The sequence below is a fragment of the Lynx canadensis genome, chromosome C2, assembly GCF_007474595.2.
Source record: "Lynx canadensis isolate LIC74 chromosome C2, mLynCan4.pri.v2, whole genome shotgun sequence".
Lineage (NCBI taxonomy): Eukaryota > Metazoa > Chordata > Mammalia > Carnivora > Felidae > Lynx > Lynx canadensis.
Window position 1 is genome coordinate 15831495 of NC_044311.2, and position 23443 is coordinate 15854937.

The following is a 23443-nucleotide window of genomic DNA, read 5'->3' on the forward strand; positions in this document are numbered from 1 at the left end:
TTTAGCACCTGGGGGTGGAGGAAACGTATTGCCCCGTAACAGGAGGGCTGTGAAGAACTGACTCACCCAAACTGTTGAGCGCCTCTGGTAAGATCCTGTGGCCTCACTGCCTCACCCGCTCGACAGGTCACTCTTGGTGCTCTAGCCAGCGCACTTGCCATTGCTCGAAACTTCCAGGTGTGTTCCATTCTCAGGGATCTGTCACTAGCTGCTCCCTGCCTGAAAAACACCGCCCAACGTATCCATAGGTCTCGTTCCCTTGCTTCTTTCAGGTCTCCACTAAATTGTCATCTGATCAGAGAAACATCACATCATAATCTTATCTAACTTAGCATCCTCCTCACTAAGGTGAGGAGTTATTCTAATCGATGTTTCTTCCTTTCACTTACCAACGTCCGACACCACTGTACGATGTATATTTTTCAGTCTCTTCTGTTTCCTCTCTGTCTCCCCTTTAGCAAGTGTGGTCCAAGAGGGCAGGAGTTTTTGTCTGTTTTGCTCCTCTTTGTATCTTCAAGTGCCTAGAACAGCACCTGGCACACAGAAGGCATTAGACAACATCTGAGAAATGAATAAATGAATGTCTTTACTTAGCCAAAAACTATCCCTCTAGAAATGTGTGATCAGAATAGAGAGAAAAATCATACATTTCCCCTTAATTTGATGGCTGTATATATTTTTTAAAACCTAACATTACTGGGGAAAAAAAACAAGCCTGCATTCACCAAGGACTGCTTGGAAAATTATACTTAGGAAGCCGTCTTAACTGTTATTTTAACTATTTGGTCACCATAATCAGTCTTTGTGGACTGACTGGTATAAATAGGTCGAGCTATTTCTCAAGAACTTCAGGAATCACGGAAGAAAAAAGACCTATTCACATAAGATATCATTGATAGCCTTATTAAGGGATGCAAAGATTCATGGGCTATTTTGTGGTGATGATCTTAAATGTATGAATTCAACAGGAATGGTGAAGTAGGAATCCCTCCCCACTAACTTTGATGGGAGCTGGGTGTCAGACAAAACCGCGATTGCCCTGAAGCCTCGTTTCAGGCCAAGAAACAAATGCTCCCCTCTGGGAGAAGGAGGAGTTTGGAGAGACAGTCCTTTGATCGGTAGGCAGAACTCGGCTTCCTCTCTCTGATCAGTTTCTGAGCTCTGACTAGCCCCCCGCGTCTCTGTCAGCACCCGGGCTAAAGAACAACAGGAATGTAGCAAAGCAAGGAGGATATTATAGGAGAAGTACCTACAATACTCATCACCATTTGAATTTGCTGACCCCGTGTGTTTTGGGTCATGTTCCATAGGCCCAGAGCCCCAGTGGGTATTTCTGTGTAAGTGATTTATTGGGTGCTCCTCTCAGGAGAAGGGCAATATAGGAAGCCAGACAAATTAGGGGAAGAAATCTAAGCAAGGATGTCATTTTTGGCTGGAATTTAGCTTCAGTCTGATCCCCTGGGCAGATGTGGAATACGAAGTGTACCAAGGAGTTGATCCTCCTGAGGCAAGGGGACCCGATTTTCATAACCCTTTGTCGGTCAGTCTTGGGCCTTGGAGTGCTCAACAGGGTGGGGCATGAGCCCCCTGGGGGCAGCTGTGCACCCTGGCCAGCCAACAATCACAGAGGCTGAGAGTGGGGTCCCCTATCCCACGAGGGAGATTTAGATGAGACACCAAGAGCATTTGCTTTATGTCTGCCAGAGTCCAAAAGAGACATGAATCACAGTTTAAAAAAAAACAACAACCCAAAAGCACTTCTCCAAGTATCACTGCCTGGCACAGCATAATTCATAGTGGCCTTGAGAATCATGTCTGGCATCTTGAGTTCCCTTCGGAGGGAACTCTGCTAACGTAGGGCAATGTGGATACGGTATTTGCAATGCCGAATAACAAACATCTCCTTTTCTCCTTGAAATGTTCCAAGCATTTTACAAACAGCCATATTAATGAGTCTCAGACAACAGTGGAAGAGGTTAAGAAGAGATGTTAAAACGTTGAACTTCAGGATTTAAAACAGGAATTCATTTTATCAGCAACGTTGAGTAATAATCAACTGAAACCACTGCAGCGAGTCCTTTAGAAACGTCATTTGCATATATTTTCTTTTCACTTATTTTCCTTAAACCGACAAAAATACCTCCGAAGCAGCATGGTCTAGTCTAGGGTTCTCAATCTTAGCACTATTTACATGTGGGGACAGATCATTTGGGGTTGTTCGGTGCCTTTTAGGATGTCTACCAGCATCTCGGCCTCTGCCTACTAGAGAAGTCAGTGGCACCACTGACCCCCCTCCAGACCCCACAAGGCCAAAGTTGCCCTCCCCACCCCTCCCCCTGGGAGAACCATTGGTAAAGCCAAAGAGACACGGGATAATAACCTTTGGAATCACAGGAGGGCCATAGACTATGTACCTTGAGCTAGCTTTTTTAAAAAGTTATCGTAAATCTTGGTTTAATCATACGTGAAGGGAGAAAAATACCTGGCTTACGGGACCTGCTATAATGATTTCAGTGAAGCACAGCAGTGTGGCCTGGAACCCACCACACTGGTCAGTATGTGTGTTTAGTTCTCGTCCCCCCACTTCCGGAGTAAAATACTTCCAAAAGTGCTCTGCATTCTCGCGTAAAAAGTGAAGGAGGGAACACTTTGTACAAATTAGGACACAGGGTATGGTTGCGCTCCAAAGATCTGAGGTTGGTAGAGGAAAAACTAATTGGAAAAGATGTCATTCCCACTTGTCCCGTTCAGTTTTTATTGAATATTCTTTGGCAAAAGCATATTGGAGATTTAAATAGGCACTTACCATAACTAACCTTTTCTGTGGGGCGCCTGGATGGCTCATTGGGTTAAGCATCTGACTTCGGCTCAAGTCGTGATCTTGTGGTTTGCGACTCTGAGCTCCGCGATGGGCTCTGTGCTGACAGCTCAGAGCCTGGAGCCTGCTGTAGATTCTGTGGGTGTCTCTCTCTCTGCGCCTCCCCAATCACACTCTGTCTCTCTCTCCTTCAAAATAAATAAACATTAAAGAAAATAATAACCTTTTCTCGATGCTTGAATGTATACCAGATAGTATTCTGAGAACATTTTGTGGATTATCTACTAAATAGATACTAGCATATCTGCTCAATTCGTAGCTGAGAAGTAGGAGAAGAGAAAGATGAAGTGATTTCCCCAAAATAACAGCAAATGGTGGCTCTGGAATTTACACTGAAGAGGTCTGTTGGAAAGTGGAAGAGCCAGGTCAGCATCAACAAGGCCAGGTGGTGGTTTGAGAAGGGGAATACGGCAAGAAGGGCGTCCACAATAAGTTGCCAACCCTTTGTGGACCTGTCTCTCAAGTCAGTCCCGCAGGCACCCTTCTTCCTTAAATTAAGAACTTCGAGGCCCTAAGCATGGAAGGGTTGCTGCCACAAACCATATGCAATTCAAATTAAAATAATAAACACTATGAAATTAGGAAGCCCCAAGAAAGTACTAATTTTTCCCATGATGAATATCTTGATGTTTTTTTGAAGCAATTAATATCACATTTTTTGAAAAATATTTTCCCCATGTTTAGCTTGTCTATTGTGGGTATAGTACTGATCACTCTGAGTTTCTTCATCCTCCTGCAAATGTTTCAATATTGAATCAGTGATCTTGACCTTGACCTTGGACTGGAACACTTCGCTTTACTCTCCTAACCTTGGTTAGACCCCTTCATTGCTACCCTCCACGTTCCTTTTGAGCTAGGGCAGACACCAGTAGAATTTGTTTTTAAAGGGCCAGATAGTAAATGTATTAGGCTGTGTGGGCCATGGGGTGGGTCTCAGTCACAGATAGTCAGTTCTGCCACTGTAGTTCAAAAGCAGCCATGGGGCGCCTGGGTGGCTCAGTCGATTAAGTGTCCAACTTCAGCTCAGGTCATGATCTTGAGGTTTGTGGGTTTGAACCCTGCGTCGGGCTCTGTCCTGACAGCTCAGAGCCTGGAGCCTGCTTCGGATTGTGTCTCCCTCTCTCTCTGCCCCTCCTCTGCTCATGCTCTGTCTCTCAAAAATAAATAAACATTAAAAAATTTTTAGAAAAAGCAGCCACAGATAGTAAATAAACAAACTGACATGGCTCTGTTCCAGTAATGTTATACATACACACACACACACACACCCACACACACACACACACACACACACACACACACAAACACACACACACACACACACACACAAAAGCAATGGTCCAGATTTGGCCCAGGGGCCATAGTTTTCCAATCTCTGATTAAGGATCCTGTTTTGCAACATTGTGCAAAATTATATAATAAAAATAACAAGGCTTATGGGCAAAAATGGAATTAGGAGAACAATAGTCAAAAACTTCATCACATATGTGTCAAAAACACGTAGAAAATGATGCCGACCTAATTCATGCAGTGTCACAATTTATACATGTTAAATGGTTAAGCAATACACACACAATAGCACAAATGCTACAATAAATATTGAAAAATACCTGACGTTTGCCTGGAGAAAGATGCTTTGGAACCATCACACTTTGTGAGTGATTGTGAAGTGGTAGAAGGAGGGTCATGAGATGATTCAGAAAGTTGTAACACTAGACGTGGATAGGTGTAACTCCGGACACATGCGATTCAGCCCAAGGTAGCTGGTAGATGTGTGAGGCATGTGTGTGTGTCGGGGGGGGGGGGCGGGGATCCCTTTGTGGCTTGGTTCAGCTGGGTACAGTTTTCTGCATTCGCCGAGTGCTTCTCGTGGATGAAATCACACATGAGCAAACACAAAATTCTTGTTGTGCTCAAATTGCTCCTTAAACTATTACTGTCACTGGAACAAAGTCAGATGTCTCACAGGCACCTCAGTGCCAACACGTCCTACCCTAAGGCGTCCAACTGTTTTTCTTCACCACGTCTTGCTTTCTCCATAAACCTGCTGACGCCATCAACAGCTATCCAACTGCCTTGAACAAAAACTTTGACGTGATCTTCAGCGACTTCTGTCTCACTCACTACATTCAACTAGGCATCACTGCTGTTGGTGTTACCCGATAAATATGTCTCAAATTCATCTTCTGTTTCCATTGTGTACTTGTTCACACTTACATCTTTTCATCTCTTGCCAGAACTCTCACAAGAGTCTTTTTTTTTTCTTCCATTCCCATCTCCCTACACCTGATCTTCTGTGTATTCTGTGTAACCATCATAGTGATCTTCCTTGGAGCAAGGCTTTCTAAGAGTAAGGGCCTCAAATTTCAGTCCTTACTTTGCCCTGCTATCTGTATGATCTTGAGTAACTTACTTAACCTTTCTACCCCCTCAGCTTCCTCATCTAGAAAATGGGAATGCTAATAAGTCTTGTGTCATAGGATTGATGTGAGGATGAAGCGTTTAGCAGACTGTCCGGTATACCATCATTATGATATGTGCTCAGCGAATGGCAGTTCTGATCGATACCATTATTCTAGTCGTTAACATCACTGGTATCGTCATTATTGTCACCATCAGGATAGCATCATGCTGGAAGCGTCTCCCCAAGCTGTAAAACTGGGCTTTTACCCTTTTTGTCATTCGTTTGAACTCAATGCAAAGGAAGTGACATTTATCTAGTGACTACTGCATCCAAAGCAGCATCAGGATGGATACTCAGTTGAATGTTACCACGTAGGATGGAAGAACATCGTATTAATATCTTTAATTTAGAGCAGATTGTCATGATGGTTATGTATAAAATGCAAAGGGAATATAGGCAAAGAGAGATTCTGGTGGAGGATTTGGGAAGCCTTTGGGGGAGATGATAGGATTTGACTGGTCCTGAACGATGGGAAGGGTCTTGAGAGGCAGTTATGAGGGATACGTTCTCCTTTAGAACCATCCAGTGTTGGGTGTGGCCATAAGAGGGAGGGTTTTGAAAGGGCAGGTCATCCACTGCGGCTGCCCTATGGATGAGGAGGGAGGAAATGGGATACAACATGGATCGCTGATGGACTGGGTGGCGGGGAGGGGTCGGCAGGTACTGCTCAGTGGACTTCCAAGTGAAGTCCACGTCCACTCATTCATTTTCATTTCCACCATTAGGAAGTAGACTAAGGTGTAACATTCTCTGGGGATAAGGCATTCCTGGTGGAGGAAGGCACAGGCCAAACCACAGTGGTGGGGATGTGCTGTGACTCTTTGTAAGTTGCCTCCAAACTGGAGTGACTTGAGCGCAAGGTCCAGGGGTAGAAAAAGAGTATCTAGGAATAGGAAATATTATTATCTTTGTGATTTATTCGGCCTTTTAGAAGGAAGAGGAAACGCTGAGAAGACGACGTCACGCCTAGCTCTCTCCAAGCCAGGTGAGCCAGGACCATCCTATGACAATGAGTTTCCAGAGGATAACGGTGTTGAGCTGACCTTGTGAGCTGCCCACGCCCACCCCAGTGAGTGTGCCCCAGCCTGAGAGCAGCCCCTATATCTTGCTTCCACCAGTTTTATGCTGAGTTCACCAGAAATGTCAGCCCCAGTTTTCACTCACTGGAGTCCTTCTCAGTTGAGGCTCAACTCCAAGCATTCCTGAAAATGTGTTTGACATCAGCAACTGGACTTCTAGTCTCTGACGCGTGCTTGCCCCATGGATGATGTTTACAACAGCACATGTGGGAGAGACCTACAGAGAAAAGGTTGTTCACCCCGAGAGCCTGGGGAACACTCTGTGTGGGTCACACAGGTGTCAGTGTAGGGGCAGACAGGCTCTGGAAAACAAGTCTCTGGTAGTACGGCCCAAGAGCACTGCCCTTTTCCAGAACTTGCTCAAATTACTTTCTGAAACAACTGGAGATATGTGGCTAAATACTGACCAAATGCATCATCCTCAGGGTGCCCGGGGGGCTCAGCAGGTTACGATTTCGGCTCAGGTCATGATCTCACGGTCCTGGGATCCAGCTCCTAGTTGGGCTTCAAGCTGAGGATAAAGCCTTCTTGGGATTCTCTCTCTCCCCCTCTCTCTGTCCCTGCCCCGCTTGTGCGCCTGCTCACGCTCTCTCTTTCAAAATAAATAAATAAAACTTAAAAGAAAATCATTATCCTCTAATTCCTAACTTCGGTAAGCCAGAGCTATAATAATTAGTAACCAGGCACTGAAATATGACAGCGAAGAGACATATTGGCAACGTTGCTTCCTCACACTGGAGAGAGAAGCAGACACCGCGCCTGACAGGGGCTTGGTAGATAAACACCACCCAGCATCTGAACCCCTGTGCAGAGATAATTCTGAGGTGCCCTGCACTGTCTCCAGAGTTCCCAGAAGGGCAAGTTTTTCACAGCCGGGCCCTGGTTGAGAAAGCACCCTCTACTGGCTGCCTCACTTCCCCACTTGGCCCGTCCTTGCTTTCTGGTACCTTCTGCCAGATAAACTGCTTGCCCTCAAGCTCTTCTCACGTCTTCCAAGGGAATCCACCTCGGCCAGGAAACTCGTTAAGGGTAGAGGGAAGCTTTTATTGAAAACTTAACGGGAGCCCGGTTCTCTGCCTGACACTTGCTTTTGTCTCCACATTCTTTACCCCCTCGGCACTCATGGAGAGTGCTCACCACAAATTCCTTCCACGCTCTGCCCAACGCTGGACTTTTCCAGCCATAGGAGTGCTCTGCTACAGACTGGACTCAACTCAGGGCTGACACAGAATTAATGCTCCTGGAGCAGCCCTCAAGCACTAAAAGATGGCGGCCAGTCCCACATGCCGAGGGCGACACGGCTTTCAGGTATGTCTCACCCTATCTCCCCAAGGTCCCCACAGGCTTGAGTCTCCAATGCCCACGGCACTGACCCGACCACCAACACGCACTTTGAGAGCTGCCTTTCCTTCCCTCTCCCGCTTCCCGGGTCCCTACAGTACCTCCTAAGACCACCTCCCTGAGGGAGGTGCCAGTGCCACACACTTGCCAGAGAATCTGCTTCTGGGGGAGGCCGGCACAAGACGACACACACCGCATGCTGATAAACAACCGAGTGTGATAATGTACGACTAGCAATGATTATTCATTTTTCTAAGTGCTTTCCACATATTACCTCATGTCATTCTCACCTCACCATACTGGTCTGGGTGTTGATACCACCCTCATTTATAGATGAGGAAAGCAAGGCATAAAACATTGATTATGATGAGGGAAACAAAGGCAAGAAAAATGTAGTTTAAATTAAATTCCCTTAGAGCCTGCAGCCCACTGATAGATGCCAGAGACCTGTAGTGTGGGACACTCATCAAGAAGTTTATGGCTGCCTTAACGCCTTCATGTTAACATTTCCTTAAAAACTAAAAGCAACCTTATCTTGACAATAGCTAAATCCTCAGGGTCCTGTGAGACTCCGTTTTTTGGCATCCAGAAATTCCTTGGATACCTACGTTGTCTATACCTTTCCTCCCTCCACAAACTTAAAAGTGTATAATCAGTCGCTCCTCACAACCCAATACAGCTCTTCCTGCCCACGGGTGCTGCCCCTGTGCCTTAATAAAATCACCCTTTTGCACCAAAGATGTCTCGATAATCCTTAGCCGTTTGCTCATGAATCCCACTTCAAATTTCAACAATTATCTTGCCCAAGGACACATGACTGGTTACTAGAGCACCAGGTCAGGCAGCCTGGTCACATTTTCACACAAGGAACCTAGGCTCAGAGAGCTTAGTCAACCTGCCGAAGGTCACACAGATGGCAAGTGACAAGGCTGAGATCAGAACCCATGTCTGTCTGGGGCCAGTGCGCTTCCTTGGCCAATTAACAAAAATCCTCCTGGAGGTCCCTGCATGCATTCAGTCTTCCACTTGATTCTCTGGAGGCACAGGCCTGGACATTTCACCTGGAGCCCCATCCGGTAGTACTCCGCCTCCTTCCATTCCACAGTCTTGCGCTGAGAAAGATGTGAACCTAATGAGGTATGGGAGGAGGGAACCCCCAAGCCACCAGGTAGCCTGAAGCTACCCCAGCTTTCACCTGGATGCTTTCCAAAATGTGAAACTGCTTCACAAGAATTTGCTTCTTACACGTTTCTGATCCTTGATCCTACTCGAACAGCTGGCGTTTGATGAATGTATTGTTCTTCCAAAACAAGGGGGAAAAGAATAAGCTTTGGGCTTTGAGAGAACATCAAAGCCTTCGGTTTTCAGAATTCGTCTCTAAGTCGCCCCTAAATCAGTAGCCACATCAGTAAGAAGGCAGCACTAAAGAATCAAACACATTGTAGTGGGATGCCTGGTTCAAGGTGGGGCTATGGCACTTCTCGGCTGTGTGAATTTATGGAAATGGCTTTACCACTCTGAGCCTGAACTTTCACAAGATGAGGATAATAGTGCTGGCTCTGTCAGCCTAAGGTGAGGATCATACTCAGGCAAGGCATAGGAAAGATTTTGCAAATATTAAAATGCTATAACATACTAGGGATATTGCATTATTGCAAAGCAGGGTGTGTGTCTCTTCTTTTAATGTTGCCAATATTAACGAATGCAATAAATATTTATGGAGTACATATGAGGTGCCAGACTGCATTGTAGGCTCTGAGGACACAGGGTAAATGAAACAAACAGAATTTATTGCCACACATCCTAGTGTAAACAAAATAAGTAAATACTTAGTTTGTTAGAGGCTGGTAAGTCCTAAGGGGAAAAAGAAAGCAAGGAAAGGTAGAGGAAGTATTGGGTGGATTGTTGCATTTTTAGATATCGTGGTTAGGAAAGATCTCTCTGAGAAGGTTACATCTGGGTCAAGCCTTAGAGAAATGAGAGTACAGACCATGAAGGAATAACTCAGGACAGTAGGACACGCTGGGGTTCCAAGGAGCACACTTTGGTAAGCACTGCCCTGGTGGCCAGACCAACCTCACTACATACTCTTGCACTCCATGACTGTGGCCCTTTGGAAGAAGCAGAATGTGTCTCAGTCCAGCAAAAAGAGAAGTGACCTTACTTGGCCTCCTTTCCAAACATGCTATTGTATATTATGAGGTTCAGGACATGCTACCCCCAAATATGACACCTCAGCATATGAAGTATCAAGCCGAAGGATTTTCTTTTTTTAAAAATGACAGGAGCAAAAAGGTCACTGTGACCCCCAACGCTTCGCCCTTCATCTCTGAAAGCATGAGATAAATCCCCCATGTGAAGGGTACCCGACCTGAACCTGGAGGGAGGGAGACACTCTTACCATCAGAGATGGAGAATTAAGGGCTGGGAAATCTGCACAAACCTTGTGAAACTCACTCTTCTCTTTCTGGTTACTTCTTCACCATTTACTACCCCTGGCCCAAACACCTCTGTCTTGCCAATTCCTCACAAGTTTATGGTCCACTTGTCTAAAAAAGTATAGAAGCTTTCTGCTCTGGTTGCTTTGGGTCTCCATTCTCTTGTGAAGTTTCTCGTGTGCATGTAAAATTCAAGGACGTGGATATGTTTTTTGCTAATTGATCTTTGTCAGTTTAATTTTCAGACCGAACCAGGGACCCTCAGGGAGCTGAGGAAATCATTTTCATCATCTACATAAGCTACTTGCCATCCCATAGTTTCTCTTATCTGGAATCCCAGTTCAGGAAACCTGAGAAAATAGCCCAGAAAGTTTCCATGAACTGGCAGCTCGATAGAATCATCTGCAAAGCCTGCTAATTTTGCAGACGCTCAAGCTCCCATTAGGGCTGTAATCATGCGGGAACATTCGCCATGCGGAGGGGGAGTGTCCGGCTGGCAAGTCCTGCCCAGTCCAGGCTTCTCCTGCCATCCAAAAGTAGAAGGGACCTGTGAACCCTTTCAGAAGCCCAAATGGCACAAAGCGAAACAACTGCCATTAATTTATATGGAACAGTTTGTGAGCATTCCAGATTCCCCCCAAATAACCTCTTAGGCTTTTCTGATACCTGAGGACACATCTTGCTAATGGATGCACGAGATAAATCGAGAGAAAGCACAGATGCTCAGAGACGCAGTTCAAAGCTATGGTGGCCTGGCGCTAAGGTGCCGTCGTGCCCCGGGGAAGGAACTGGCGGGGCCACTGCCGCTGCTTGGGGTATGTGCCGCGTCCATCGCGGCTCACTGCCAAACAAATGCTGAATGTTGCTTGCGCTTCCTGCCTTTTTCTCATAAAAGCAAAAACCCTTTCCAGATTTCTTTTGTTGGCAAAAAACAGGTACTAACGTTGGTCTTTTCTAAAAGCGAAGTGGTATAACGCGAACTTGCGAGAAAAGTGGGGGCTACTGCCCTGTCTGCATAGGGAAGCCATGCTTTCTAGGCAGCTGCTTCTGACAGGAGGTAGTCAGCAGCGTCCCCAGTGCTGTAGAACCAGGATGGGTTCAGCAGCCTCCTCTGCCATCACAGAGGAGGCCCACAGGGTCCCCAACGGCACAGAGGGAGGCATCAGGAGGTCAGTAGCGAGCCCGGAATGATGGAGCTGGCCCCACGTTGGCCAAAGACTGCATCTGGACCGCCTGAGGGTCAGTTAGACTTAGGGTGTTTGTCACGGCTAGAGCTCCGCATACACTGCCTTGCACGTGGAGAGCAAGAAGCCGAGCACTGGGCAGAATTCCCAGGCAACACGTCTGGCCTGAATTTTACTTAACATGTATCGGGCTTCAAGTGCTACGCTCAGCTCCATAGTCCCATTCCTTCCAGTAGAGCAACACGAAGGGATTGGATGCGTCTCAGCTGCCCTGGGATGTGTTCTTGCCACTCGGAGATGAGGTGAGAGACTCGGAGGTAGAGAGCAAGACATGTTTCCAAACCCAAGCATGTCTAGCCAGGGGCCCGTGGCAAAGGGGGTCAATGCTCTGAGTTTCAGTATTTCTACCTGTAAAACGGGAAACCGTTTCTTCATCTCTAATAGGCATTTCCTTGAGGATACACCATCTTATTGTAAAGAATGATTATATTGCTTAACATAGGGTTTGATGATCAGTCGGGTGCAGACACAAAATAACACCAGAGAGGCGTACGAGAGCGAAAGAGATCTGTTACGCTCACGAGTCATAGAAGAGAGAGGCGAGGCTGCGCAGGGGCCACACGGGAGGAGGGGGCAGGGAACAGGCTCTGCCGAGCAGGTGGGGAGCCGAGAGAGAGCGAGGACCTCTGGGCAAGTGCCTTTACTGGAGGTCAGGGTGTGGTGCACAACAAGCAAGAGAGGTGAGGAATTTCACTGGTGTGGTCACTGGTCACAACCAGGAGAGGGCCAAAGGGGGAGCTTTGGCAGGGACTAGCCTTACCATGCTGGTGCACCTGGTCACGTGGGTCAAATGCTTCCTGCCTGTTTGTTTGTGGATCTGTTGAGGTAGCAGGAAAATAGGAAGTCTTAAAAATTTATAATGCAACATCTTCCAAGGGGAGAAGATGCTGTTTGAGTCTACCTATGAGGGACATCCCACCAAGGTACAAACCATCACGCAAAATATTTCCAGGTCCTTCTGGCAAGCCAAAAATCTCTCTGTGGGGATTTATATTAAGATGCCAATTGGCAACCACATGGGTGGGGCTAGAGAGTAAGATGTTTAGTGGAATAAGTCAGGCAGAGAAGGAACAGATCCATACGATGTCACTCATATGTGGACTTTAAGAAACAAAACAAACGAGTAAAGAAAAGTGTGGGGCGGGGGGAGAGAAGCCAAGAAATAGGCTCTTAACTATAGAGAAAAAAACTGATGGTCAGCAGAGGGAGATGGGTGAAATAGGTGATAGGGATTAGAAGCACACTTCCCACGGTGAGCACTGAATAATGTATAGAATTGTTGAATTACCTATTGTGCACCTGAAACTAATAGAACACTGTATGCTAACCGTACTGGAATTAAAATAAAACTTAATGAAGTGTGCAAATGAGACAGGCCATGGGCCCCTTCTGGACCACCAGACAGCCAACATTTTTAGCCCCCCTCTCATCCATCTTATCTGTACTGCTCATTGGATCCTCATTGGTAAATATGTTTTCTCCAACCGCTTTTATTTTTTGCCATTTAATCCCATCTCTATGAGGCAGGAATCATGAAATGAAGTTGACATTTTTACATGAGAAACCGGGGACTCAGAAGGGTAGGAACCCACAGAGGTCATCCAGCTAGAAAGTGGCAAAGCCAGTTCCGGGTGGTTTGATTTCAATTCCCTGATCTAACTGTAAAGCTATACCAATTAATTATTTCTGCCCAACAAATTACCCCAAACCTTAGCAATTTAAAATAACAAACACTGATGATCTCACTCGGTGTCTGAGTGTCAAGACTCAGGGAGCATCTCCGACGAGTGGTTCTGGTTGAGGTCTGTCTTAATGCTGCAGTCAAGACGTTGCTTGGGGCCGCAGTCATCCCAGGGCTTTGTTGGATTAGAAGATCCAAACTTGTTCCCATGGATGTCCTCAAGAAGCATCAGTTCCTCACCACGTAGGCCTGCACACAGGGCTGCTTACAATATGACAGCTGGCATCCCCAGAGTGAATGACCGAGAGGGAACGATACCCAGATACATGTCCTAGGAGGTATCTAACCTAATCTCAGAAGTGACATGTCATTATTTTTCTCATAAAATGCAACTGGTCACAGAGACCAACCCTAGGAGAATGTCGAGGGCACCATACAAGCGTGTATCTTCCAGGAGACAGGGACTAATATGGGCCACCTTGGAGGCTGGACATAACTGTCTAGCAGAGTTTCGAGTTATCGCTTGCAAAGGACTCCACAGCCCCCTTGGCTCATGGTCTCCCTACCACCTACACTTCAGCATGGAGGATGTAGGGGGAGGTCTTTCTAGGCATCTTCTCCTTAATATAGAGACCAGGAAAAAGGTTGGGAGAAGGACTGCATAAATAAATCATTATTTTTTCATCTTTCATCAGGGCCTTCAAAACATTGGACATGATACGTTGAGGGTAGTTAACCCTTCTCAGGACATGCACACACTCATTGTTTTTTTAATAAGAAACAGAAAGAAAGGGGGTGGGGGAAGGGGAAGGGGCTTACTTTTCCAGTCTTCCCGGACAGAGTCCCCATCAGATTTACTGCTGTTTTTCTCATAACATGGCAGGACATAATCTAGCTCAGAAACTAAGAAAAGCTGATGGGGAGAGAAAGGGAGAAACGAGCCATAAATGTTGGCTATATTCCACAGCACCAACAGATGATAAACTCCCGCCACTCCTTGCATAGAGCTGCAACCACAACTGAACTTGCCCCTTTTAAAAATAGCAGTTGGAGTGGAGAGTGTTTCTAAGATAGTAGAGTGTCACCTTCATTTTTAAACATGAATAAGCTACACAAATTAAGCCTGTGGGGGCTAAACCATCGGGCAAGAGAGAGTGAGAGCAGAGGAAGGGGCAGACTTTGTCGGGGGGTTCTAGAAAAGAGTTGGTTATTCATTCACTCTTTCAACTAGCATGTAGATAGCCTTTGTTATGAGATGTAAGCATTTGGGGGAATATTAAAATATATGGAGTATAGGCCCTGCTTTCCAGAAGTAGAATGTTATCGATTGATTCTCACAGATTTAGGAGACAGACGTATCCTCAATCACTTATTCATTCACTGACCAAATACTGCTGGGTCAGACAGACACCGGGGTTGCAAAGATAAGTAAAATAAGGCGTCTGTTCTCCAGAGCCCACAGTCTCTTGGAGGGTCAGGATTCAGGTGGGTCCAGAATAATCAGGAAAGAAAGAAGAAAGGAGGCACCTCATTCCATTTGGGAGAGAGGATGGAGAAGTTTCTAAGGGGAAGTGTTACTGCTGCTGAGTCTCAAAGAGTTTACATCATTCTTTAGATGCATATAATGTAATCTGCATATAATGCACAACTGACTTGTATAACTGATTTTCCATCTGTCTGTCCGTTAAGGGGGTGTGGCTTAGAGATGACAATCTTGGGCTTTGGTTTGGATCCCACTCCTGCCACTTGCTCGTTGTGGAACCTTAGGTAAGTGACTCTCTTGGTGCCTCAGTTTCCTTACCCATAAAAACAAGGATGATATTAGAGATTACTCCCTATGATCATCATAAGAATTAAACAGATGAGTTAATGTCTGCAAGGTGTTCAAAAGAGTACCAAGCCCAAATAAGTGCCAAGAGTACCAAGCCCAAATAAGTACCAAGTTCTATGTAGGCATTACTTATTTCTATGTACAGAGAGAGGCAGTAGTAAACTTTTCCACTAGAATGCTTCCCAGTGATACTGCTGGGTCATGGGAATCAAAATCAAGACCCATGAAAGGGAAAGGCCAAGATGCTGGTTTTGAGAGCATTCCTAAAGACGAGGTGAGGAGTCTTTATGGCTATCCACTGGAAAAAGCCAGAGTTGCAAACTTTTTGGCAGGAAGCAGAGGCAAGAGCCAGGCATCTCAGATCTTCACAGGATCAGAGGCCTTGAGGTGGAATCTATTGTCTTAACCTCTCCCCCCCCCCCCCCCCGCCGTCCCCCCCCCCCCAGGTTCTGGCTTAACTGACTGCAAGAAGGAGGGGCCCAAGTGCTTGGTTGTGTCTCCAGCAGCCTCCTGCCGGGTGGACAATGGCAAATAAAAAACCTGTGCTGCTTTCAATTTCCGTGTCCTCATTGTTTCTCCCCTTCCCCACTCTCTCGCTTTCGTTGGCCCAGAGACGGGACCCACTGGGGAAACAAAGGCTGCAATCAATGTATGGCTTGTATCCTAGTACCTGCTCTACGAAGTATGGAGTGGGAACCCTTATTTGTAGCACGAGAAGTAAAACTAATTGTTATGGTATTGTGTCGACATTGTGGTACCATGTTATATATGTAGCATTCCGTGTTTAGCTTCAAACCAGCCTCCTGAGGAAGCAGATACTTTCATTCCCGTTTTAGAGTGAGTAAAGACAGATGCAGAGCAGTCAATAACTTCCCCAATGTTATTATCAGTAATTGGAAGAACTGGGTTGTGAGCCTAGATCTGTCTGACGCTAAAGCAAGTGCCTGTAACCTCTGTGACACGTGGTGTCAGAACTAAGGAATTCTAGAATTTCAGAGAAGAGTAGAGGCGGACATAGTGAGGATTTCCCCAGAGACCGTTTGGTTTGAGTATCAGACGTGGGTGGGGTTGCACATGTGAGAAAGATGGAGTAGGTCATTCTAAGCCAAGAAATGTGAAGGTTATGATGGCATGAGGGTTACGAACTTCCCAGGGATATGGGGAGGAATCCAGTGTGGCTGACACTGGGGCATGTGGTGCACACAAAGCGGGCTAGGGTCAAGTTCAAAGAGGGTCATTTGTTCCCTCAACCTAATAAAAATGCAAGCTCCTCTTTAGAGTGAGGTTGTGGGCAGGGGAAATGGAGGGAGACGCTGCCTCCTGTGTCCTACCAGGCACCACAGGGAGGCAGCATTCTGTCCCAGAAGCCTCCTGCCCGTGGTTGATGCCCAGTTTCTGCATCACTGTCTGAAGACAGTGGCACGACCTCTAGACATTGCAAGGGACCCAGCTGTCTGGATTGGACTTGATGATGTGAATGGAGAAGCAGAAGAGAAACCTGTAAGGAGCTGAACCTTAGACCCTAGCCTGATGGATCATGAAGCAGAGGGCTCTGCCAGGAAGTAACCTCTTCTGGCTCCTGTGGGCAATACTAACGATTGCAGAGACGCCAGTTTGGATACAACCATTCCACGAAGAGCCCATGTTTTTCCAAATTGTGGTTCACGGAGATAATGAGCCTAGGATTTGTTTTTAATGATCCTATTCTCTCCCAAATGATCCTTGACTAGAAATCATCCCCAGGAAGCTAGCATGTCATTTTCAGAGGTACTGTGAATCCAAAACAACAAAATTCTGACTATTCACTACGAGAGTAGATATGGTATCATCATCAAAAAAAAAACAATAAAGTTATAACCAACAGTTCAGATTCACACCCCAGCTCTTAGCACTAAGCTGTTCTGTGACCTTGGACAAAGTGCTCAACTTGCTCAAACCTCCTTTTTCTTAACTGTAAAATAGGGCTAAGAAAGTGTACCTCACAGGGTAGATGTGAGCAGAAGTGAAATAATGTGCATGAAAACACACTGCTATTTTAAATTAAAAAAAATTTTTTTTAATGCTTATTTATTTTTGAGAGACAGAGTGCAAGTGGAGGAGGGACAGAGAGAGAGGGAGACACAAAACCTGAAGCAGGCTCCAGGCTCTGAGCTGTCAGCACAGAGCTCGATGTGGGGCTCAAACCACAAGCTGTGAGATCATGACCTGAGCTGAAATCGATGCTCAACCGACTGAGCCACCCAGGGGTCCCAACACGCTGCTATTTTAAAGCCTTGAGCTTTGGGACTGCAGGAGAGTTAACAGAGTCGTTAAAGAATCTGAGGGAAATGTAATGCGCTTCTAACATCAGGACCCCTAAGGTATCCCCTTGGACACTACTTTGTGCCCTGCCCTGTTAGGTCCCCCGCAAGTCAGGCTTCCTCCCAGGGACCAGGCAGAAGAAAGAAGAGTTTTGGTCCTGCTTTAGACAAGGTCTCTCATCACCTTCACGTCCCTCTGTGTCCAAATGTTAGACATGGTGACAAACCAAGTGCATTTATGTTTAGATGTGTCTGGAACAAGAGCACAGAGCCAAATGTATCCCTCGCCACTGCCCCATGGCATGGCTAGTTACTCTCTGTTTGTGGTTCTGTAGTCTTGAGAAAGTTATTCAATCTCTTAACGCCTCAGCTTCCTCATCTGTAAAGTGGTGATATTAATAGTATTTCCTTTGTCATACTATTATGGCGAATGATACTTAGGATACTATATGTAAGTGGAATGTCTGGCCCATAAAAAGCACTCAGTGAATATTAGCTACTGCAAACATTGTTAATTACTGCACTATGTCGCAATCACCTCATCCCTTTACAGGGGATGGGGGGGTCTCAGCCCCACTGGACTGCATGTCTCCTGGCAGCCGGGCAAGGGTAGAGGGTCTGCCCTACAACAGATGGTGAATAAATGAATCCAGAAAGGCCAGCCATCCCCGCGGACAGGAGTGGGCAGAGAGCAGGAGAGGAGAATGACTTGGAGGGGCAGAACACTGAGCTGAGACTCAGAAACAGTGGGAGTCATTGCCAGGTAAGGAAAGGTGGCTGGTGCACTCATTCCAGCCACGGCCCCGCGACTGACAGGAGGGCAGGACTCCACGCAGCCCATAGGATGACAGCGAGGCCAGGACAAGCTGGTATTCAGGGCAACTGGAAAGTGAGATGGGAACAGACAGTGGTGGCCTTGAGCAGCACGTTAAGCAGCAGGGATTAGGTCCCGTGGGGTCAGTGTTTTCCAAACTTCAGCCAGTGTCACCTGCACAATTTTTGCCAGATCTAAATAATGCAATATCTCTCACTTAACCTCTTAACGTTTTCCTTAATTTACCCGTTCTCTGTATTTATTTTTATTTTTAATTTTTTAAAAATGTTTATTTATTTTTGACAGAGAGAGAGAGACAGAGCATGAGCGGGTGAGGGGCAGAGAGAGACACACACACACACAGAATCCGAAGCAGGTTCCAGGCTTCGAGCCGTCAGCACAGAGCCCGACGCGGGGCTCGAACTCACAGACTGCGACATCGTGACCTGAGCGGAGCTGGACGCTCAACCGACTGAGCCACCCAGGTGCCCCAACCCGTTCTTTTTAACTTAACTAAACCTGCCATCTAAGAAAACTCTATTACTATTGTAAATAATAATCCATGTCTTTTGCTGTAAACATAATGGTGAAACGAGTAAAGTAAAAACAAATTACTTTCATAAACCCTTGCTAGATACTTTTGCCTGCAAAGGCTCTGAGCCTACTGTCTCTTGGCTAAAAAGGGAAATCAGTAGGTTTTCAAGGAGTGTGAAAACCATCAAGCACATATGGCAAACTTTTCACTTAGAAAGATGGAGAGGAAGCTGGGAAGGGAATGCGTTTGGTGCTGTGGAATTTGATATCAGGTAATGCTGTCACCATGAGTTTCTAAAAGCATCCTGAGAGCTGCCAGTGGCAAAGGTCCCACAAGTAGGGGAGCCATCTTGGGGTGATGGGAACATCTCTTAATGGTTTTAGGGAAGCAAACTTACCCTTTTGGAACACCTTTCTGGTGATATTGAGGGCTGTGGATTTATGGGGGCTGAGACTGGTGGCTGGGAGAAGGAAACAACCACAGCCCAGGTGAGAGGTAGTGAAGGTCTGAGGGAGAAATGCTGTGGGGCCGGGGAGGAGAGAAGCCACTGACAAGATATACACAGAGCCTGGACCGTGCTTGTTGACTGACTAGGCAAAGAAAGAGTCTAAGATGCCCCCCCCCCACCTCCGCAAGGGATCAGCTTGGGCAACAGGGAATTTGATGGCACCACGGCGAAAGAGAATTCTTCAGACGATGTTCCCACTTCTCTTTTCTGAACTTGTCCATCATCTCCTTCCAGGTTCCCAGATTCTTCCAGCTGACTTCTAGGTACTCAGAACTTCAGGAAGCCCCCGGTCAGAAGAGTTTATTGTCTAAACCCGTTATACTACCTAGGACTATCCAAGGTAGGGGTCAGGCTGACGACAAACCACTCTACATGTTGCTCTCCCCATTCCACTACTATTATACAGTTGAGAACTAGTTAAAAGGAAAATCAAGCATGGGGGCAAAAAGACGTTCCAGAGACGGGGGCAAAAAGTCACCCAGAGAATCCCCCAAATCCAGGCGTGGTTTCTGGGATTTCACAAATTTTCTTTTTCCACTTGGTGACTAGGTGGGGTAGAGAAAATCAGAGGCAGGTGCCTGGGTGGCTCAGTCAGTTAAGTGTCCCACTCTTGGTTCTGCTCAGGTCATGATCTCACAGTTAGTGGGATTGAGCCCCACATCGAGCTCTGTGCTGACAGCATGAAGCTTGCTTGGGATTCTCTCTCTCCTCTCTCTGCCGTTCCCACCCCCCACCACTCTCTCTTTCAAAATACATAAAATTTTAAAAAAGAAGAAAGTTAGAAGCTAAGTGTATGCATTTGTGTCTCAGATCATGTCTTAGAGCTGTTGGAGGAAGAATTTCCTTGACCCCAGGCTTCCCCACACTTCACTGCTCAGACAGACACCTTTAATTCCAACAGTGGAATTCTTGCCCTGTCCTTGAGGGGCCAGTGGTCTTCACATCAATTTGCTCTATCCTGGAAATGAGACTATCCGTCTTATTCTCCCTGATCCAAATGAAAACATCAGCCGGCAGTCACAGCAGAAAGTGGCTAATGAACCAGCTCACGCTATGGTGTAAATGACCGTGAATAAGTTAACTGTCTAACATTTAGCAACAAATTAATCCAAAGGAATAAATATCTTCTGCCGAGTTTCAGATCCACGGGGCTTTATTTTGAAGTAGCAAATACATCTTTTCCCTCCTACGAGGCTACCTTAAATCAACAGACACCAAGGCTCTAAAGTTCCATTGATTGGGTAAGAGTGGCCTATAAAAGACACTCCCAAGAGTGTCACTGGCTGTCTACTTTCAAGTCTGGCCATGGAGTCCATTAAGTTCCAAAACAAACACCTTCTCCTATTTCTAAGAATGATCACACCTATTTCAAAACGAAAACTTCTCCTTTGGTGAGCTTTAAATTGGAAACACACTAAAGGTAGTGGCAGAATGCATAAAGGCTGTCAGTGGAGGACCCAAATATTTCCGCGTAACTTTGTGTGAGTGAGTGGACTAGTGATGTGATCTGACATTGTACAAGCCACTCAAACGTAGTATCTGAATAGGAAAATGGAAGGGAACACAGGTGGAAGGAACAAGTGTCCAGGAATTATATAGGTAAACTATGGAGTTCGCTATTTTCAGAAAGTGATGATTTCTCCTTCCCTCATTATAAATATGTCAATTTCCTTTAAGTGGACTCCTTTCAATTTGGCCTTGTTGACAAATTTCCTATTTGAAGCTACTTGAAGAGATTGAAGAAGTTGTTCCTAATTGGATTTAAAAATACTTCTTGACTCTGAGATGGGAGGCAATAGGTTTTGCAAACTGTGACCATTCAGAATCCATAAGGTCAATGTCAGCCAGCAGGTCTATTTCCTTTAACTTTTAGAATGAGAGTAGCTTAAATATATAGCTGTATTATGGTCTGCTATGTCAGAGGATCAAAATTAATGACATGGGCTACAGAACATATTCTTTCTCCATCCACCAAGTCATGTTTTTCTAACTCAGAAGTACCTTCTTTGACATAGTACTTGATTATTCAGCCAAATCATAGATTCCTAAGACAGAAAGGAAGTGAAACGTACATATACCCCATATTGTTACATCTAAAATAATGGTTTCCAACCCTGGATATTCATAAGAATTCCCTGGGGAGATTTTTTTTTTAATGCACATGGCTGAGCCCCACTCCTCAGCTACAAATCATTATCTGTGGTAGTTTGGGCCCAGGCATCAGTATTTTTGAAAGCGACTCTGTGACTATGATGAATAGCCAGGGTCGGGAATGACTGACTTGGAAATCAAACTCACCCCTAGTGTTGAGATTTTGCTTCTAAGTGGTCAAATTCAAGGAACACTCCATTCCCTAGAGAAAACAGTGAGTTTCCCTCTCTCCTTCAAGGTCCTACTAGCAACATCTGATGAAGACAACTCAGGTGTGAGCAAAGGCTGGGAAACTAACCCACTAGATCTTGTGTCAACCCAGACCATCCTGGACTTTGTGCCCTATGGTTGCCATACCTTTGGCCTGGGCAATGTATTTCTGCCTGGGGAGTGAGCTACAAGGATCCCTCTTAGCCTATGTGCCTTGAGGCATGTGTTATTCTCAAAAATGATGATCTAGCTTTTATTTGATTGATTGATTGATGATTGATTGATTTTAAGAGAGAGAGAACATGAGTGGGGAGGGGAACAGAGGGAGGGAGGGGGAGAGAGAGAGAGAGAGAGAGAGAGAGAGAGAGAGAATCTTAGGCAGGCTCCAAACCCAGTGCAGAGCATCACGCAGGGCTGGATCTCACGACAGTGAGGTCATAACCTAAGCCAAAAGGAAGAGTTGGGTGTTTAACTCACTGAGCCACTCAGGCACACCAATCTATTGAATATAATAAGTCAGTGAACAACTGTTGAACTTCTACTGTGCTTAACACTGTACCAGGCACGTTCGTGAACAGAGAGTAGGAGCTAAACCCTGTCTTCAGAGAACATCTATTTTGTGCACCTATAAACCAGTGACAAAGAAATTGTGACTTGAAAGAGCAGTGATCTCTCAGATTTTAGACACTGACCAAAATAGAAAGTACACATAGCAGAATAACAAAGAATAGATTTGGACCCAAATGGGGAGATATTAGAAAGCGTCGTGGGAATCCGACAGAGGAAATTACACTTGGTAAAGAGAGCCATGGGGGGATTTGGTCCTGAGGAAAACCCCACTGGCACTGTGAGCCGTGGTGCCAGCAGAGAGAGGGGATGGGCTGGTGGAACACTCAGGAAGGTGTCTTCACATGACTTTGTGGCCATGGGATCCCATTTTAAATGGAAAAATGATAAGAATTAGTCTTCGGGAATGGAGAACAGTGAAGAAGAATGAGCCCAGATGCAAGGTTTCTAAGGTAAATGCGGGTATGGATATAAACAGTGATGCTGGAAAGGAACCAAAAAGTTGGCTTGTAAAGACATTGGGTTCGAAGCCATTCTAGGACATCTGAATAAAAACTCCCAGTTGGTAGTTGAGGATAAGAGGTTAGGGTCTGAATAAGGGAGAGCAGAATGATGGCTTCTTTAAGATTGAAGACAGAAGGAAAAAGGAGCACAGGGCTGCAGAGTCTGTGGAAGAGCCTTGAGAGAAGAGATACATTAGTGAGGTCTGTGCATGAGAAATATGCTTGTGCAGTTATTTATATGTGTAAATGCCTCCTACGTGGTTTGATTGAGATTGAAATCTCAGACTTTTGCCCAAAACAACTCCGTCTTGTGCCATCAGTTCAAAATCTTCCACACAGCATGAAGTTCCTTTTGTAGATTTGCTTATGCTGACCAATTAGCTGTGACAGAACATTTTGTCAGACAGAAAAAATATGTACAGAAAAAGGGTGAGACAGTTGCCTTTTAGAACTGACCTTTCATTTTTCATATTTTATTCATCCCTTGTTGCAGATAAGGTTAAACTCACTGTTATTTAAACTGTGTTACTAATTCAGTGAATTCATGGGAAAACATTAAAACTTAATAGTATGGAGGATTTTAAGCATCTTATTTTTAATGAACCAATTATTACCTTTTCTCCAATTATCCATCAATCGTAGGTCTTTTTTGTTCCAGACTGTGAAATATGGAGTAGTCTAGGAGTATTTAGCAGAGAATCTGTATGTAATGGGATTCAACAGGAAACGTACAAAATAATCATTATTTCTCTTTGGAACTCGAGTAATATAACTAACCCATCTGGGACAATTTCACTTCATCTTTAAAATGGACCAAACTAGATCTGACTTGTTCATCTAGTAGGTTTTCTATGAAGGCTAACGCTAAAAAAATGGAATAGCATATGAAAGAACTTTCT

At 45.5% G+C, this 23443-nt stretch overlaps 1 pseudogene; it reads left to right on the top strand.

Moving 5' to 3' along the window:
• The window catches only part of LOC115522798, a 124056-nt pseudogene that overhangs the window by 14661 nt on the left and 85952 nt on the right, over nt 1-23443 (top strand).